This window comes from Pseudophryne corroboree, chromosome 8 (genome assembly GCF_028390025.1).
Source record: "Pseudophryne corroboree isolate aPseCor3 chromosome 8, aPseCor3.hap2, whole genome shotgun sequence".
Lineage (NCBI taxonomy): Eukaryota > Metazoa > Chordata > Amphibia > Anura > Myobatrachidae > Pseudophryne > Pseudophryne corroboree.
The window spans coordinates 361,952,716-361,973,990 of record NC_086451.1 but is presented as its reverse complement, the minus strand read 5'-3'; the positions used below and the strand labels follow the sequence as shown (position 1 = coordinate 361,973,990).

The window sequence follows — 21,275 nt, the reverse complement described above, 5'->3', positions numbered from 1 at the left end:
ACAGAAATTCCCAACAAAGCGGATAGTTTTATCGGTGCTCTTGTCTTTGGGATCTTTTTTGAAGATGATATCCTCTCTTTTTATGGATTTAACTGTTTTTATGGCTTTTTTGATTGAAGTTTTACTATATCCTCTCTCACACAGTCTCTTAGTCAAATCCATACTTTGCACTTTAAATTCTTTATCATCTGAGCAATTTCTGCGGAGACGGAGAAATTCACCTTTCGGTATATTCTCTATAGTAGGAGGGAAATGAGAACTAGTCTGGCGTAACAGTGTGTTTGTTGCTGTGCTCTTTCGGTATAGATTTGTTGCAATCATTCCTTCTCGGTTTTTATAGATCAATAGATCTAGAAAGGGTAGTTCTGACTGACTTATAGTATGCGTGAGATGGATATTGAAATTATTGTTATTGAGATGTTCAATAAATTGGTGCAGTAGCGGTAAATCGCCTTTCCAGATCATAAGGATATCGTCTATGTAACGATTCCACATGATAACGTGGGTTGTAAAAATATCATTGGTATCCTTGAAGACGACTTCCCTCTCCCACCATCCGAGAAATATGTTGGCATATGTAGGTGCACAGGCTGCCCCCATAGCCGTGCCTCTTGTTTGGAGGTAGAATTGACCGTTAAATGTAAAAAAGTTATAATGTAGCACAAAGTGAAGTAGCTTAATGAGAAAGAGATGAAAATCTTTTCTTCTTTCATTATGTAGAAAATGTTCTACAGCTCTTACCCCATCTTGGTGACTTATAGAGGTATATAATGCCTCAACATCTAGTGATACCAGATATTGGTTATCCTCTAGTTTTAGATCATGTACTTTCCTTAATATGTCAGTTGTGTCCTGGACGTATGAAGGAAGATCTAAGACAAATTGCCGGAGGTGCAGATCAAGGAAAATACTAGCTCTTTCTGTTAAGCCCCCTATACCAGACACAATGGGTCTCCCTGGTTGGTTATAGATATTTTTATGAATTTTAGGCAACATATAGAACGTGGGAATTTTGGGATTCTGGATTGATAGATAATCATACTCCTGTTTGGTAATTGTACCTTGTGCTTGTGCTTGATTAATAATGTTGTCATAAATTATTTTGTAGTTCTGAAGTGGATTACGTAGAATTCGTTTGTAACAGTTAGTGGTTTCCAGTTGTCGCCTTGCTTCCTTGATATAATCCGTTTGAGGCCAGATGACAATGTTGCCCCCTTTATCTGAGGGCTTAATGACAACGTCATGCCATGTCTGTATTTCTTTAATGGCAGTTCTTTCTTGTCGGGTAAGGTTAGAAAGTCCCAGGTATTTATTTTTGTTTATGTGAAATTCATTGAACTGTTTAACTGAAGGGGTCATCTACTGCCTTAGATGCAGCTGCAATCAAAAGTATATAGGCATGACAACGCGTCCCTTTAAACAGTGCATTCTAGAGCACATAGGATCTATCCGCAATGCCGCTTCAGATAAAGCCAAGATGAAACAACTGACATCTGTCGCCCGTCATTTCTATACGTATCATGAAAGTAGGTGGGAAGAACTAAAAGTCTTTGGCTTGGAAAGGATAAGACTGGGGATTCGAGGGGGCAACCTCACCGAAAGTCTGCTTAGAAAAGAGAGTGAGTGGATTTTCAAGCTCGGATCCATATATCCAGCAGGGATGAATGAAAATATAAATTATGGAGTATTTCTGAACTAATGCCCATTATCATCCACGGCAACCAGTACCTTATTGATCATGGACCATCATCATATATATAAGTTTACTGCATTCATACTATTTTAAACACATTATTTGCACACCCCATTGCATTACCAGCCCATATTAATATATGCACCACACTGCTCACGTAACATGCACAATTCTCACTTTTTATCACATGAGTTTTACAATGGGCTCTTCGTGCACCGTTCCATGTGCACCTATGCATTAAAGACAACCCCTCTTTTCTTACCACTCCTATTCCTAGATATTCTATCCCTTATTAATCTTTCCCTATTTGCACATTTATCTTTACACTCCCATATCTCATTTTATTTTATATTTTATTTTATTTATTTTAAATTATATTATTTTGATAATAATTTTTATTATATTTCATAATTATTATTATAATTTATTATACCTTATTCTAATACACTCCATCCCATATTTATCAATTTTTCCTCCTCTGAAATTTTATTCACTATATAAATACATTTTCTAAACATATAACACATTATTTTATAAATATAATTTTATCACTTTTATAATCTTCTTACATCCAGTGCTATTTAAAAGCTGTTTATTGTTTAATAAATTATACACACACATTGGTTTAGACAAAGCTTTTTATTGATTCATTATAATAATTTATATATTTAATTATATACTGCACCGTAAGTTATTAATTCATTACACCTAACGATACTTCACATAAGTTAATTAATGAACTTAGCCTTTTAATTAATTCAACTGAAATATATATTTAACCATGATCTCAGGATACAGTCTTTATTAATCCACCTCCTGCAAACCACACACTGGAAATCATACACATTATCTATATATCTTTAATTCCCGTCCCATAACAAACTATAAGGAAGATCCTCAACCATGCAATTAAATGACCCAATATGGGTTGACCCAGTGTTTAACAATTATTAGGTCCAATTAACCATTAGTACTCCTGTTTAAAAACTGCAACTCCCAGCTAACACATCACGTCCTGTGATCAAGCATACAATGCGAAACGTACGTCAGGAGGAAGTACTGCGATCACGTGATGCGCACACGTGACCGCACTAGCCGGAATCCCGAGGACGGTCACCAGGCAACGGCCGCATAGCTCCGTCTTCTGAACGGGGAGACCTCGACCACACGCCGCTGCAGCCCCTGGAGCCCCTGGAGCACGGGCACGGCAATAGGCGGGTCTTACAGCGACAGCATCAAGATCGGAGCTGGTATCGTATACCCCGCACTCCGTTTTTTGCGATCTGCACATAAACTTATCAGCTTGTCAGCACAATTTTTTCTTCTCTTTTTCTTTTTTTCCTTTTTTCCTTGAGCAATTAGCAGCCATTAGAAGTGATACTATATTCTCCAGTCACATTGTCACTCCTATACTATGTTAAAGAGCAATACTGGATAAACTGTCCCAACCAGCAATACCACAAGGACTGTATACCTTTCGCATTAAGGTATATATAGCTGGGATTATCTATACTTGCTATAAACACCTATAGCAAGCTAATATCAATTTTACAGGTATCATTGACTGTGTTTCTCCTTTGAAATTTCTATATTCAACAATAGCAAATTTCAGCAAATGCTCTGAACTTAGAGCTCATTAGGCTCAAGCAAATCAAAAATTGTGCAAATTATCTACAAGCACCTAGTTCTAGCCTGCTTTCCTATAATCACGCAGGTACTCATTAGAGGTTCTAGGCATCAGGCATCTCACAGCTATTGTCTGGTTTAGTGCATAAGGGTGTATTATAATTGATTATTTTGAAAACTTATTGCCATATTCATGCTGTGCAGCATAATTATATCCTGCACTTATATAGTGACTGAATTTGGCACGGCCGTTCTGGTGCCCTTTGGGCGTTTCTAGGAGTGAAAGGCAAGTCCTAATTGTGGACATTGTGTGGTGTTCAGGAATTTTACCCACATAATAGGCCTTCACTCATATGTATACTGTTATCTGTGGTTGATATGTCACAGGGTGACTAAGCCAGGTGGCTGCACATTATCTCATTTATTTTTTTGACCATTGTACCATATGTATATATAAATCTCAATTTCTGCCAATCATAATTTATAAACCTGGATGACTCAGGAGGGTGAGTACAATATTTGCGGTCATACCTCACTGGAGATGCCCAATATCTTCTGACCTTGGAAGCTAAGCAGTAAGAGGATGGGTGACCACCTTTGAACAAATTGATTCCCCTATAGTGTCATCCGCACCCAAAATATTGGGTATTTGGATCTCCAAAAAATTGGTTTGCATCGCTGAAAGGCAAGCCCTATTTGTGGATGTTGTGTAACCTTCTTTCCACAAAACAGGCCGTCACCCATGCTCATATCTTATTTGTGGCTGCTATGTCACAGGGTGACTAAACCAGGTGGCTGCATACACTTAGGTGACCCAAGAGGGTGAGTACAATATTTGCGGTCATACATCACTGGAGATGCCCAATCTCTTCTGACCTTGGAAGCTAAGCAGTGAAAGGCCGGGTTAGTACTAGGATGGGAGACCACCTCTGAACACCCTGGTACTGCAAGAAATTGACTCCCCTATACAGTGTCACCTACATATATACTACTGGGTACCCGACTCTCACATGACCTATGATTTAACTTTCTGCATTTATTGTAATCCACAATGGATATCTGCTGAACAAATGATGGTCATACATTACATGAGTCTAAATGTGCAATGATTAATGAATTCTGTTACCACAGCCCTTAATCTCCGGCAACTGGTATATTGTGATATGGATATCACGTATTATTTATAATCTATTCTATATTTTCGCAAAGCTTCTAATTTTTCACGTAGATACTCCTTAAATTTTATTCTATGTGTTACCTAATAAAAATGGTTTTATCAGTATTAATAAATTACATTGCCACCCTCTGAATTAGAGTGCTCCCAAAAAAGAGTCTATTTTCCAACACTTCTTTGTTTTGGTTTTTTCTCGACTGTCATGGATGCATAGTATACTTGACGACACAGAGGTAGAGCAGTGGACTACTGTACCGTACTGCTATATATATACTGGTGGTCACAGCAAAATTCTGCACTGTCCTCCTACTATATACTACAATGCAGCACAGATATGGAGCGTTTTTCAGGCAGTTAACGTAGATATTTTCAGCACACTGAGCACAGATATTTGCAAGCACACTGAGCACAGATATTTGCAAGCACACTGAGCACAGATATTTGCAGCACACTGAGCACAGATATTTGCAGCACACTGAACACAGAAACTGAGAGAACGCAGCCACGTCCTCTTGCTATCATCTCCAAAGCACGAGTGGAAATCGCGGCGATGCGCGGCTCCTTATATAGAATACGAATCTCACGAGAATCCGACAGCGGGATGATGACATTCGGGGGCGCCCTGGTTAATCGAGCAAGGCGGGAAGATTCGAGTCTGCCTCGGAACCGTGTAAAATGGGTGAAGTTCGGGGGGGTTCGGATCCCGCTCATCACTACTACATACAGTAGAATACCAGACAGTACAATGTGGTTACATATACAATACCAGACTGTACAATGTAGCTACATACAGTACAATACCAGACTGTACAATGTGGCTACATATTATAGTACAATACCAGACAGTACAATGTGGGTACATGTACTGTACAATACCAGACTGTTCAATGTGGCTACACACAGTACCAGACAGTACAATGCGGTTACATATACAATACCAGACTGTTCAATGTGGCTACACACAGTACAATACCAGACAGTACAATGTGGTTACATATACAATACCAAACTGTACAATGTGGCTACATACAGTACAATACCAGACTGTACAATGTGGTTATATACAATACCAGACAGTACAATGTGGCTCATACAGTACAATACCAGACTGTACAATGTGGCTACATATAGTACCAGACAGTACAATGTGGTTATATATACAATACCAGACTGTACAATGTGGCTACATACAGTACAATACCAGACAGTACAATGTGGGTACATGTACTGTACAATACCAGACTGTTCAATGTGGCAACACACAGTACCAGACAGTACAATGTGGTTACATATACAATACCAGACTGTTCAATGTGGCTACACACAGTACAATACCAGACAGTACAATGTGGTTACATATACAATACCAAACTGTACAATGTGGCTACATACAGTACAATACCAGACTGTACAATGTGGTTATATACAATACCAGACAGTACAATGTGGCTCATACAGTACAATACCAGACTGTACAATGTGGCTACATATAGTACCAGACAGTACAATGTGGATACATATACAATACCAGACTGTACAATGTGGCTACATACAGTACAATACCAGACTGTACAATGTGGCTACATATACAATACCAGACAGTACAATGTGGTTACATATACAATACCAGACTGTACAATGTGGCTACATACAGTACAATACCAGACTGTGCAATGTGGCTACATACAGTACAATACCAGACTGTATAATGTCATTACATATACAATACCAGACCGTACAATGTGGCTTTATACAGTACAATACCAGACAGTACAATGTGGCTACATATAGTACAATACCAGACAGTACAATGTGGCTACATACAATACCAGACAGTACAGTGGCGTGCGGTGAGGTCAGTGGCTGGTGAGGCACTGCAGCCATAATGTCCACCGAGTCCCGCCGATGACCCCTACCACCGCCAAGCCGATTCCTGCTACCACCCCCACTAATGGCTGCTGAACACACCAATGGCCGCCGCCCCCACCAATGTCCTACAAATTCCCACCATCAACCACCTCGGCCCCCCTGCCGCTAATTCGCATCTCAGTCCAATTAATAAAAAATATAATTGATGCACACCCCCACCCCGCTACCCAATAACATAAGACTCAGTGACAGGGGCGTGCATATGTACCGACAGCCAGAGGCAAAACAAAGATGAAAAAGGAAGGAGGAGGGATGAGGGAGGAGGGAGGAGGAACCTGTTGCGCAGATCCACCGTCGGGTCAGCTCTCCCTGAAGGTAAAGGGTCATCTGAATTCCAACCAGCGTCCACCAGGTCAGCAGCAGGGAGCTACAATTCTAAAACTGAGGTCTGGAGGAGAGGCATAGAGGGAGGAGCCAGTTCACACCCTTTGAAAGTCTTAAAGTGCCCATGTCTCCTGTGGATCCGTCTATACCCCATGGTACTAAAGTGGACCTCAGCATCCTCTAGGACGTATGAGAAATTACAATAGATGTGTGATATTAGCTGGGATTGGGTGAAAGCCGGATAGGTCTGTACCGCCTCCCTGCAGCGATCTCCGTTACTGTGGAGCTGTGTTCATGTGTCTTCCTGCAACGTTTGCTGTACGACAGCTGTCACGTACATGGGGACACACACAGAGACCTCCACAGCAGCAAAAGTTGATGCAGGGAACCGTTCCAGCATTCCGGAGTCCAATCCATTTTGGCCGTGCTGCTCCCAGTATCTCTGCAGGCAGAAGGAGGTTGTAACGTGTCTCCCTGCACCGTATGCAGTGTGACAGCTGTCACATACATGGGGACATGCACAGAGACCTCAACCTCGGCAGGGGTCTGTTCAGGGAGCCAGTCTGGTCTGACTGTTCCGGCTCTCACCCAATCCCATATTACCCAGCGTGTGCGCCACCTCAGGCTCACTAATACACCCCAGTCATGCCTGAGGGGCTAATCAAACAGATGTCATAAAACTAGTGGGTGTGAGCGCAGGATTGCCAAGTGCAAGTCACAGCTAAAACAGCAGGGAATCCCAAGTGACATGCAATGTGGGACATGTGGCCCCAATGATGCTCTATTTCCATAAAACATACACAGATAAAAGCATACTTTGAAGAAATAACTCATTTTATACTTGCTACCTTTAACTAAAACATTAAATTAATACGCAGTCAACATTACAGTAATTTATAAATAAAATGTAAAACAGCACAAAGGAATTAGAAATTACTAAAATGATTATAGTGAAAGAAAAAGTAAAATCTGCACAAGAAGTGTACCAGCAACAAACACACCTGCAGTGCGGCGTCACACCGCACACCTGCTGTACTACACCCGCTGGGGGTAATGACAGCGGAGCAGAGCGGTGACAGTGCGGGGGCCGGGGGAGCACGGTGAGGGGACCGGGGGGGCATAGGGCTACTACGTACCGAAGCGCACCGGAGTGGCGACATCTACACAGGTCTGGCTGTCTATGTCCCGCGAGGTGATTAGCACCTGCTTGGACTCCTCGTCGTATCTGACTTCAATGTTGTCCAAATCCAGCCCCGGTGCACGTTGCACGCTAATCGTGAACCCGCTAAGCAGCTTGAGGGTGAAGCTGCCGTGCAATGTGCGGGTGAGACCCCAGCACCCGCTCTCCTACCCGGACGCTGACCGGGTGTTTGTCACGGTGAGCGGGGTGGACCGCAATGTGCACCGGGGGTCATCGGCTGCTAGAGGAGGGTGGGCGCCGCGGCTCCTGTGGCCTTGGCGACGTGCACAGCTATCCGACTCACCAGACCTGTCCATGTATGTCCCCGCGGCATGGCTATTTCTTTTGGGGGACATTTAATCTGGATGGGATGCTGTCGCTGGAAACAGCCGGCGGCTCCTCCTCTTCTGGACCTGTCCCACCCACCCTCGTTACACCACTGCTGTCAGCACACGAAGCGGCACTTCTAGAGGTGCCCCTTATAGGTTTTTTTTTATGGGCTATTACTGCCCAATGCTTGGCCCCGCCCCCTCTTCCGGCCCTTCATCATTGATAGCGGGAGGCACCGAGAACGGTGCCTCTATAACACATTTAAAATAGTTTTTAGTAGGTAAAAATTTAATAAAATAATACTAAGGCAAAAGTATATACAGAATATGTGTCATAAGTATCTTCTTTGTATTATTTTATTCATTATTGACAGGTGAGGCACTGCCTCCCCTGACTGCACGTCCCTGAGACAGTACAATGTGGCTACATACAGTACAATACCAGACAGTACAGTGTGGCTACATGCAATACCAGACAGTACAATGTGGTTACATATAGAATACCAGAGTGTACAATGTGGCTACAAACAGTACAATACCAGACAGTACAATGGGACTACATATACAATACCAGACAGTACAATGTGGTTACATATACAATAACAGACTGTACAATGTGGCTACATACAGTACAATACCAGACTGTACAATGTGGTTACATATACAATACCAGACCGTCAGTGGCGGAACAAGCAAGCGGTGGGCCCAGGTGCGACAAAATGCTTTGGGCCCCCCCCCCCCCCCCATCCAAGTCCACCCCGGGGGCAGTGCGCGCCGTAGGCGCGCGCAAAAATACATAGTGGCGTGGCTTCGTGGGGAAGGGGTGTGGCCACAAAATAATACCAACACAGTAGTCTCCATTATTCAAATTACGCCGCACAGTAGCACCACTACACCAGGTAGAGACCCTTTTACACCTTACAGCGAACAGATTCCTCTTTTTACACATTACAGCAGACAGCGTGCCCTTTTTACACATAACGGCAGACAGCGTGCCCTTTTTACACATAACGGCAGACCGCGTGCCCTTGTTACACATTACGGCAGACAGCGTGCCCTTTTTACACATTACGGTAGACAGCGTGCCCTTGTTACACATTACGGCAGACAGCGTGCCCTTGTTACACATTACGGCAGACAGCGTCCCCATTTTTACACATTACGGCAGGCAGATTCCTCCTTTTTACACATAGCAGCAGGCAGATTCCCCATTTTTACACATAGCGTCAGGCAGCCCCCCTTTTTTACACATTACGGCAGGCAGATTCCCCATTTTTACACATAGCGTCGGGCAGATTACCCCTTTTTACACATAACGGCAGACCGCGTGCCCTTGTTACACATTACGGCAGACAGCGTGCCCTTTTTACACATTACGGCAGACAGCGTGCCCTTGTTACACATTACGGCAGACAGCGTCCCCATTTTTACACATTACGGCAGGCAGATTCCCCTTTTTACACATAGTGGCAGGCAGTCCCCCATTTTTACACATTGCGTCGGGCAGATTACCCCTTTTTACACATAGCGGCAGGCAGTCCCCCATTTTTACACATTGCGGCAGGTAGTCCCCCCTTTTTACACATTGCGGCAGGCAGTCCCCCCTTTTTACACATTGCGGCAGGTAGTCCCCCCTTTTTACACAGTGCGGCAGGCAGTCCCCCCTTTTTACACATTGCGGCAGGTAGTCCCCCCTTTTTACACATTGCGGCAGGCAGTCCCCCCTTTTTACACAGTGCGGCAGGCAGTCCCCCCTTTTTACACAGTGCGGCAGGCAGTCCCCCCTTTTTACACATTGCGGCAGGTAGTCCCCCCTTTTTACACATTGCGGCAGGCAGTCCCCCCTTTTTACACATTGCGGCAGGCAGTCCCCCCTTTTTACACATTGCGGCAGGTAGTCCCCCCTTTTTACACATTGCGGCAGGCAGTCCCCCCTTTTTACACAGTGCGGCAGGCAGCCCCCCCTTTTTACACATTGCGGCAGGTAGTCCCCCCTTTTTACACATTGCGGCAGGCAGGCACAAGAAAGAAAGAAGGAAAGAAAAAGAAAGAAAGAAAGAAAGAAAGAAAGAAAGAAAGAAAGAAAGAAAGAAAGAAAGAAAGAAAGAAGAATTATACTTACCCTCAGGTTCCTCGGTGCAGCTGCGTCAGACGATGATTCCCGGGCAGTAGAGGAGGTGGAGGAGGGAGCCGGAGGACGGAGCCGCAGCAGCGCTTTGTTACTGGTGGAGGCGCTGCTGCTGCTGCCCCTCTGCTTCCCTATAGGCTGTTCTCGGAAGACAGCCTATAGGGAAGCAGAGGAGCAGCAGCAGCAGCGCCTCCACCAGTAACAAAGCGCTGCTGCGGCTCCGTCCTCCGGCTCCCTCCTCCTTCCCCCGTCTGTACCGCTGCTCAGCTCCTATCTCCGGGCGGCTGTGCGCTGCGGGCAGCGGTTGCCTGCAGCGCACAGCTGCATGTAATGAGTCAGTTTGACTCATTACATGCTTGGGCCCCTGGACAGAGGCGGGCCCCAGTGCAGTGCACTGCCTGCACTGCCGGAAGTTCCGCCTCTGCAGACCGTACAATGTGGCTACATACAGTAGAATACCAGACAGTACAATGTGGTTACATATACAATACCAGACTGTAAAATGTAGCTACATACAGTTCAATACCAGACTGTACAATGTGGCTACATACAGTACAATACCAGACAGTACAATGTGGTTACATATACAATACCAGACTGTACAATGTGGCTACATACAGTACAATACCAGACTGTACAATGTGGCTACATACAGTGCAGTACCAGACTGTACAATGTGGTTACATATACAATACCAGACCGTACAATGTGGCTACATACAGTACAATACCAGACAGTACAATGTGGCTACATATAGTACAATACCAGACAGTACAATGTGGCTACATACAATACCAGACAGTACAATGTGGCTACATACAGTACAATACCAGACTGTACAATGTGGTTACATATACAATACCAGACGTACAATGTGGCTACATACAGTAGAATACCAGACAATACAATGTGGTTACATATACAATACAAGACTGTACAATGTAGCTACATACAGTACAATACCAGACTGTACAATGTTGCTACATACAGTACAATACCAGACAGTACAATGTGGTTACATATACAATACCAGACTGTACAATGTGGCTACATACAGTACAATACCAGACTGTACAATGTGGCTACATACAGTACAATACCAGACAGTACAATGTGGTTACATATACAATACCAGACCGTACAATGTGGCTACATACAGTACAACACCAGACAGTACAATGTGGTTACATATACAATACCAGACCGTACAATGTGGCTACATACAGTAGAATACCAGACAGTACAATGTGGTTACATATACAATACCAGACTGTACAATGTAGCTACATACAGTACAATACCAGACTGTACAATGTGGCTACATACAGTACAATACCAGACAGTACAATGTGGTTACATATACAATACCAGACCGTACAATGTATCTACATACAGTACAATACCAGACTGTACAATGTGGCTACATACAGTACAATACCAGACATTACAATGTGGTTACATATACAATACCAGACTGTACAATGTGGCTACATACAGTACAATACCAGACAGTACAATGTGGCTACATATAGTATAATACCAGACAGTACAATGTGGCTATATACAATACCAGACAGTACAATGTGGTTACATATACAATACCAGACCGTACAATGTGGCTACATACAGTAGAATACCAGGCAGTACAATGTGGTTACATATACAATATCAGACTGTACAATGTAGCTACATACAGTACAATACCAGACTGTACAATGTGACTACATACAGTACAATACCAGACAGTACAATGTGGTTACATATACTATACCAGACTGTACAGTGTGGCTACATACAGTACAATACCAGACTGTTCAATTTGGCTACATACAGTACAATACCAGACTGTACAATGTGGCTACATACAGTACAATACCAGACAGTACAATGTGTCTATATATACAGATGAATTTGGCACACCATGCATAGCACAGCTAAGCTTTTTTCTATGATGAGCGAGTGAATTAATTTTAAGATTGTTGTTTGCAATAATAGAATATGAATAAAGTAACATATTAAAAAAAGCAAATTAAGAAAATCAGAAAGCATGGCTAAATCTCATAGTCTATGGCATTCCAAGTCTTACCATACTGTACATGGCAGGATAAAGGAATGGTGTATGTGGACCAGACTGTACAATGTGGTTACATACAATACCAGACGTACAATGTGGCTACATACAGTAGAATACCAGACAGTACAATGTGGTTACATATACAATACCAGACTGTACAATGTAGCTACATACAGTACAATACCAGACTGTACAATGTGGCTACATACAGTACAATACCAGATAGTACAATGTGGTTACATATACAATAACAGACAGTACAATGTGGCTACATACAGTACAATACCAGACTGTACAATGTGGCTACATACAGTACAATACCAGATAGTACAATGTGGTTACATATACAATACCAGACTGTACAATGTGGCTACATGCAGTACAATACCAGACTGTACAATGTGGCTACATACAGTACAATACCAGACAGTACAATGTGGTTACATATACAATACCAGACCGTACAATGTGGCTACATACAGTACAATACCAGACAGTACAATGTGGCTACATATAGTACAATACCAGACAGTACAATGTGGCTACATACAATACCAGACTGTACAATGTGGCTACATACAGTACAATACCAGACTGTACAATGTGGTTACATATACAATACCAGACCGTACAATGTGGCTACATACAGTAGAATACCAGACAGTACAATGTGGTTACATATACAATACCAGACTGTACAATGTAGCTACATACAGTACAATACCAGACTGTACAATGTGACTACATACAGTACAATACCAGACAGTACAATGTGGTTACATATACAATACCAGACTGTACAGTGTGGCTACATACAGTACAATACCAGACTGTTCAATTTGGCTACATACAGTACAATACCAGACTGTACAATGTGGCTACATACAGTACAATACCAGACAGTACAATGTGTCTATATATACAGATGAATTTGGCACACCATGCATAGCACAGCTAAGCTTTTTTCTATGATGAGCGAGTGAATTAATTTTAAGATTGTTGTTTGCAATAATAGAATATGAATAAAGTAACATATTAAAAAAAGCAAATTAAGAAAATCAGAAAGCATGGCTAAATCTCATAGTCTATGGCATTCCAAGTCTTACCATACTGTACATGGCAGGATAAAGGAATGGTGTATGTGGACCAGACTGTACAGTGTGGTTACATACAATACCAGACGTACAATGTGGCTACATATAGTACAATACCAGACAGTACAATGTGGTTACATACAATACCAGACTGTACAATGTGGCTACATACAGTACAATACCAGACTGTACAACGTGGCTACATACAGTACAATACCAGACTGTACAATGTGGTTACATATACAATACCAGACTGTAGAATGTGGCTATATACAGTACAACACTGTACAATGTGGCTACATACACAGTACAATACCATACAGTACAATGTGGGAACATATACAATACCAGACAGTACAATGGGGGTCATTCCGAGTTGTTCGCTCGTAGCAGATTTTAGCAGCATTGCACACGCTAGGCCGCCGCCCTCTGGGAGTGTATCTTAGCTTAGCAGAATAGCGAACGAAAGATTCGCAGAATTGCGAATAGAAAATTCTTAGCAGTTTCTGAGTAGCTCCAGACCTACTCACAGATTGCGATCAGCTCAGGCCGTTTCGTTCCTGGTTTGACATCACAAACACGCCCTGCCAGCCACTCCCCCGTTTCTCCAGACACTCCTGCGTTTTTTCCTGGCACGCCTGCGTTTTTCCGCACACTCCCAGAAAACAGTCAGTTTCCGCACAGAAACACCCACTTCTTGTCAATCACACTCCGATCACTTCAACGATGAAAAATCTTCGGACAAGTTTTGTGCTAAAATACTTACCGAACCATGCGCATGCGCATTTTTGCCTTAATCGCTCCGTTGTGAAAATCGGCAACGAGCGAACAACTCGGAATGACCCCCAATGTGGCTACATACAATAAGAGACAGCATTTTACTTTAAAAAATAAATAAAATGTTCATGAACAAATTTGGACCTGTAAACAGTATGTGCTGCTCACGCAAAATGAGATCCTTTGTGTAAAACCTGACATTACAGTACCATGTTTTACAGATGTTTTATTTTATTATGACTAGTATTTTAGACCCTTCATTCACTGGGTCTCGAGTATAAAAAAATTACTGAAAAATATGATTGTGCATCCAACCGACGGCGGCCACACATATTGTACGTCATTGTAGACATACGCGACAGACATGAAGGCGCGTGCTTCAATGGCAGGAGAAAAAAAGTGTCCAAATAGCAGTTTATGGACAAATAATTGATTAAGTAAAGTGGGGGACTAGCCAGGCCATGCTAGCCCAGAGTGGTTGAATAAATATATACAGACTTTTGTTGTATGAGATATAGGGGCCCATTTACCCTGGGCGATAATATCGCACTTGTGCAGTCATTGTGACCGCCATGCACAGGGACCATTTCCAGTGGAGGGTTGCTGGAGAACTGTGTTGGAACTACATCCCCCAAAGTGTAGTCCATAGGCTCATTGAGCGTGGCTGCATCGCAGGCAGGGGCGAGTGGCGTTCCTAGGCGTGCCTGCGCCTCATCGCTGAGCGTACAGAGATGCTCCCATTCAAAGTGACACACGCACATCCCATTCATTCTCGGTGGTCCGCCTAGCCAGGCATGCCTAGTCGCAGATGGAGCCATGATTAGCGTGGCTACATCTGTATATTGGGAATGTTTCACATTTGACAATATTAGCTGCGGCCGGAAATGGAGGGATCGCATCAGGTATCTCCGATACCTGCTGCGATCCCTCCTTATTACATTCGGGGGATACTTAATATTTAAGGCTATCCCCCTAAACTGGTGTTTTAGGGGACATAGCCACAAATATTGTTCGATAAATGGGCCCCTTAATGAGAAACCAGAACCATCATTTTTGAGCCAGTTGCTCTGTAAGCCATTAGGTGACCATAATGTTTTAGAAAACATTTCTGAAAAAGGCTTCTTGGATGTTCCACTGCCTTAGTAGATTGGTGCTAATTAAAGGATAACTAATAACATCTTTGCTACATAACAGCTTCATTACAGTTACAGACAGTTGGCCGAAGCTCAGATTGCGCCCCACCCCCACCCACTGACCAAGTGGAGATGATGGCAGGGGTATGGGACTAAAGGTCGACACCAATTAGGTCAACAACCATTAGGTCAACATGAAGAAGGTTGACATGAAAAAAGGTCGACAATAGTTTTTTTAATGTTTTTTTAGTGTCGTTTTCTCTGTCAAGTGATCGGGAACCCCAATTAGTGCACAGCGTCCCCTTGCATGGCTCGCTTCGCCCAGGTTACCGTTCCCAATCGTGGTCCACGTGTATCGTAAAGTATAAAGTATGAAAAAGTCCCCCCCAAAAAACTCATGTTGACCTTTTTTCATGTCGACCTTGTTCAGGTTGACTTAATGATCATGTCAACCTATTTCTAGTGTCGACCTACCCACTGTCGACCAATGTGTGTCGAGCTAGTTGGTGTCGACCTAATTGGTGTTGACCTAGAGTCCAGATACCGATGGAAGTACCTGGGAGTCCAGCACCTACTCTACTGAGCATGTTTGAGTTGGGACTTGCTTTGCAGCATTATTATATACATTCCCATCTCTAAAGAGAAAGGGGATTACTATAGCTGCAGGTACGCAAGAAAGCATTTTATTGAACACAGAAGTTACATACAGTATATTAACATTAATGATATTTGAGAAAAAGCAGGGATGTGCAGAGGATGCCATTACCCATAGTGCAGCATCATGGCACCTGCATTTGTCTTGCAGGGTACCTGGATTGGCATCCTACAGCGTCTACAGCGCGGGCAGTGCTGTACTTCCTGGTGCCGACAGCCGTGACCCCTCAGCACGACCTCAAAATCGCCCTGCTCCAGCACTGAGATGGTCAGTCACGCTCCTGTTTTTATAAGTACGTATTTCTCTTTAACAAATTGCAAAATAATCTGAGATACAGCTCCTAATTCCCTGAACATGTTAATTTCAATCTACAGCATGCATTATGCAATAAACACATGATCACACTGCTGGATTGTTTATTCCAGAAAATGATTACACAATAGTTTTCTGGTCTGTACATACCTGGCATGTAAATGGAATCAGAGGCCATTATTTTACAGTGCAGTCTGAGTAATACAAGGAGCACAAACTGCCATTTACTGCAGGGTAATAAACATATGGAAAGCAGTTCACAAGCATGCATATAAAGCAGAGGTTGATCAGGGACAACACTAGCTATAAAAAAACAAAAAACTATTTTACAGTATGGATAGTACTTACAGCAAGTGCAATGTAACACAACATTGTATCAGAACAGCATACAGTATGTGGTTTTTGCAAGAACTGAGCGAAATGATGTCAACATTTCTGACAAAATGGAAACCATCACTTTGCAGAGGTGCGTCATTCGGTTTTGCTTTGCCATTCTGCTTCATGCAAATTATACGCTATGAATAAAGCTATAACGACAATGGTCAATTTATTCTGCTGTGTGGTGTGGTTAGGGTAGAAGTAGAAACATGCCGGATTCTGCCAGCAAAACATGCACTGTGCCATGGCTAAATACAGAATGGTCATTTATTCAGTGGTACAGCTTTGGAAATGTTACTTTTCTCATCCCCGCTTTATGCAGCTATATTCAGTTATATAAGAACCATATTTTTGAACTACCCAAAAGATGGATCCATAATTATATATATATATATATATATATATATATATTTATAGCAATTCCAAGCTGGCGGCACTCATAAGACTTGTGAAGAAAGAGTCACATACAGTGCACTGGCGTTATTGCAACGTTTTGGTCCTGTGGACCGTTATCAAGAATCCGTTCTTGATAAAGGTCCACAGGACCTAAACGTTGAAATAACGCCAGTGCACTGTATGTGACTCTTTCTTCACAAGTCCTATGAGCGCCGCCAGCTTGGAATTGCTATTTTGGTAATGTTATTACCCCGGAGGGGTGTGAGACTACCTTGCTGGAGTGCCAATCAGAGTCCTACCCAGACCGTTCTGGGAGGTACATAGTACAGTGCAGAGTATCCCTCCAAGTGGGAAAAGATAGCACTCACCAGTCTTTTAATAAACTAAAAAAAAATTGTATTTATTCAAGCAATAAAAATTACAAAAAAAGTGTCACATATCAGTCCATTAAATTGTTACCGACATTTCGGTCCCCATCCGAGACCTTTCTCAAGGTAAACAACATAGTCACGAAGACATTTGAGGCACAGCTAGAATAAAGGAACAAGCTGTGGAGGAAAGGTACATTATTGTGTCCTGCCTCTCAGGGCCCTTATTTATACTAGTGCTAATACAGGAAATGAGGGCTGAGCCGCAGTTATGCGTTCCATTTGGCGGGACCGCATGACGTCACTTCCGGTGTTTACAGGAAGTGAGACGTGGGTGGCTGGGCGGCGCTATGAAATACCGCAATATCGTGGAATGACCTCTCTACTGCTTGGTAGACATCACTGCCTGCAATTACGTTGGACATTGCGACAACGTGCTGTGGGGTAAAACAAAGAAGTCAGCTGACAGGGGAAACAGAGGAGAGCCGTAGTATATGGCGTCAGCGTGCCCCAGGTGTTGCTATAGCAACTATGACACGCCGTCAGTAACCCTGATTTAAACATGGGGACAATAATGTTAATGGTATAGTAGGAGCCTGGGTGCTGGCATACATAGAACACAAAGGCAGAGTATGATAGCCAGGAAATAGCAAAGTTGCAACTAGTGTAGGTTAATCAGAGAGGTAGAGACTGAGTCACAAATACCATGGCAAGATCAGAAACCAGAGGAGTGTGTATCTCTAATGACAAACAAGTGGCACAAAGTGGACAAAGAACAAGAGCAAAAATTATGACTGAAAAAGTATATGTAAAAAAATAATAGTAAAAATACAAAAAATCAAAAGAACAATTAAAAATAAAAATAAAATAAGAATAAATATGTATGTGAATATGAAGAAATAAAAAAATTATACATGTAGCAAAAAGTATATGTAAAAATTCTTATGAGGAGGCTGAAAAGCAGTAGGACTCGATGTACCTGTCTATGAGGAGGGGGATGTACATATATGAGTAATATAGGTCATATCATGTACAGTCCATAAATGAGGTAGTGTACTAGGCAAGTCCTCAGACAAAGTTATAAGGACAAGAGAAGTGACTGTAGTCAACCGGTAAGAGAGTGCAGACCCAAGTGTATATAAATACCAAACAGGGGTACATGTAGTTATCAAAATAAGATCCGAAATCCACGTGACAGGGTCAGATAACCGGTGAGGGTGTAGAGATGACAGATACAACTGGTTGGAGAAGACAGAAGCACATAAGTTGATTATGCCATGGATTCTAATGTCTGTGTTCAAAAATACAAATGAAGGATAGAAGAAAATAAAAAGGAGAGAGTATGGATGGGTAGGTAAAGGGGCACATAGAATGATAGTGCCACAATGTATATGTTGAAAATAGTGGAATTGAGAGATGCATATATACTATCCCCACCAAAAAGGGCAAAAATGTAGAAAATTTAAAAAGAGAAAAAAAAGCAAAATATAACAATGAATAATCATGAAAAAAGAGAAAAAAGAAGAAAAGAAAAAAAGAAAAATTTATAAAACAGACAAAAAAGTTGTCTGTGTAAGGAACAGTAAAGTCCAGTTCAATATCCTTATGGCTGTTGTCATCTGAGGAAGACAGACAAAGGGTTGTTTTCATTCATTCCCTGGGGTGCGATGGTGTCCAGTCGGTGTATCCAGTAGCTTTCTTGCTTTCTCAGCGATAGTGCCCGGTCACCACCACGATGTGTGGGAGGGATCCAGTCTATCAACTTGCAACGTAGATTGGACACTTGAAGACGTTGTTCCAAGAAGTGATGGGTTACTGGTTGTTCCGCTGTGCCACTCTCAATAACTTGGTGAATTGTGGTGCGATGATTTGCCATCCTGTCTCTAAACCTCCTGGTGGTCATCCCCACATAATATAGGCTGCAAGGGCAAGTAAGAAAGTAAATAACGTGGTCCATCGTACAGTGGAATCTGTACTGAATCCCGATTGGTCGCCCAGAATAAGGGTGGGGCAATGTTGTGTAGTACAACCGGTACACTTAAAGCACCCCGGTCTTCTTTCATGTAGCCAAGTTGAAGTTTTACCTGGAGTGGGTGTAGTAGTGGATCTGAGTAAAAGTTGTTTAAGGTTGGGCGCCTTGCGGTAAGCCATCATTGGAGAATGATAGTGTTTCATTTTGAGATGTGGATCTGTAGAGATCATAGGCCAATGTTTGCGCAAGGAGCTACACAGATGATTAGATTGCTTATCATAAGTGGTAGTAAATACCATCGGGGCTGGTCCAGTCACAGGTAATATTGTCTGTTGCTAATGCGATCTATGGAATTTGTATCGTGCTTTCTTGAGACATTGCTCTGTTGTCTTCATGTTATACCCACGGTCCTGAAATCTTATTACCATCTCCCGTAGTTGTGTCTCCATCGTCTCTTTGTTGGAATTGTTGCGCATTACCCTCAGAAATTGAGATATGGGAAGTTTGCTCTTAAGTGCTGGTGGATGTTGGCTGCTGGCTAGAAGTAAGGTGTTTCTGTCAGTAGGCTTCCTGAACAGTTTGGTACAAATGGTGTTGTCCTCAAGTGTGATCGTGATGTCAAGGAAATTAATCTGTTGATTATCAATCTGATGTGTGAATTTGATTGGCTGTTCCAGTGCGTTGAGGGCAGAGACCATCAGATTAAAGGAGTCAGTGGTGCCATTCCATAATAAGAAGACATCGTCGATAACATGCTTGTAGAACAAGATCTGTGTGCCATAGGTGGGATAGATGTACGTCTGTTCATATGCCGTCATGTATATATTGGTGTAAGAAGGTGCCATATACGACCCCATGGCCGTCCCAGATCTTTGTACATAGGATATCCTGGTATGAAAAATGATTACATTTCAAGACAAGCTCAACCAGTTCCAATATAAATCCAACAGGTGGTCCCACAGGAGGGTGCTGATGCAAGGCAGTCTCAAGTGCTTGTAGGCCCTGTTCGTGTGAGATGACAGTATAGAGAGAGCCAACATCCATAGTGGCAAGCAGAATATTACCCAAAGGGTGGTTAAGACTGGAGAGTTTTTGTAAAAAATCTTAAGTGTCCCATATATAGCTATCACTCTGATGTACTATGGATTGTAGAAAAGAGTCAACATACACTGCCAGTGGTTGCAGTAGTGAGTTTCTGGCTGAAATGATAGGTCTCCCGGGTGGGTGAGAGATGGTCTTATGGATCTTAGGCAAAGTGTATATGATGAGGCAAATTGGGTGTGTGACTGACACATATTCAAATGTGCTCTTGTCTATTTATCAAACCATTTATCATTTATCAAACCGTTGCTCAACACCAGATCGACCTGACTTTTGAAATAAGGAATGGGATTGGTGCTCTGACTTGTGTATGTTAAATCATCTGCCAGCTGTCTCAAGATTTCACTATTGTAGTCTGCCCAGTCCTGCACCACTATTGCCCCACCCTTGTCAGCGGGTTTGATGACAATAGACGTGTCCTGCTTAAGTGTATCAAGTGCCTTCCTATTGGCTTTTGACTGGTTGTCGAAGCGTTTGGTGGGTTTGAATGAGGCAATGCCATGTTCAACTAGGCGAACAAAGGTTTCAATACTTGGTTTTGAGGAGATCGGGTCAAAGCTAGATGGTTTCTTGAACGGATTTGTAGTAGAAGCAGAATCGGCGGGGAAGTGTTTCCGTAGCCTCAATTTGCG

The 21,275-nt window shown here is 42.6% G+C and overlaps 1 protein-coding gene and 1 pseudogene across 2 annotated transcripts in view; both read left to right on the top strand.

Annotated features, from left to right (window-relative positions):
* LOC134949134 (uncharacterized) overlaps positions 1 to 21,275 on the top strand; it is a 133,394-nt gene that overhangs the window by 63,320 nt on the left and 48,799 nt on the right. Inside the window, exon 5 of one of the 2 annotated variants that reach the window (XR_010183111.1) lies at positions 16,267 to 16,383. The gene's annotated coding sequence lies outside the window, so the exon portion shown is untranslated. Of the gene's footprint in view, positions 1 to 16,266; positions 16,409 to 21,275 lie in introns of both variants that reach the window. The other variant, XR_010183110.1, reaches the window with a different exon arrangement.
* On the top strand, positions 4,153 to 4,272 carry LOC134950724 (5S ribosomal RNA; annotated as a pseudogene).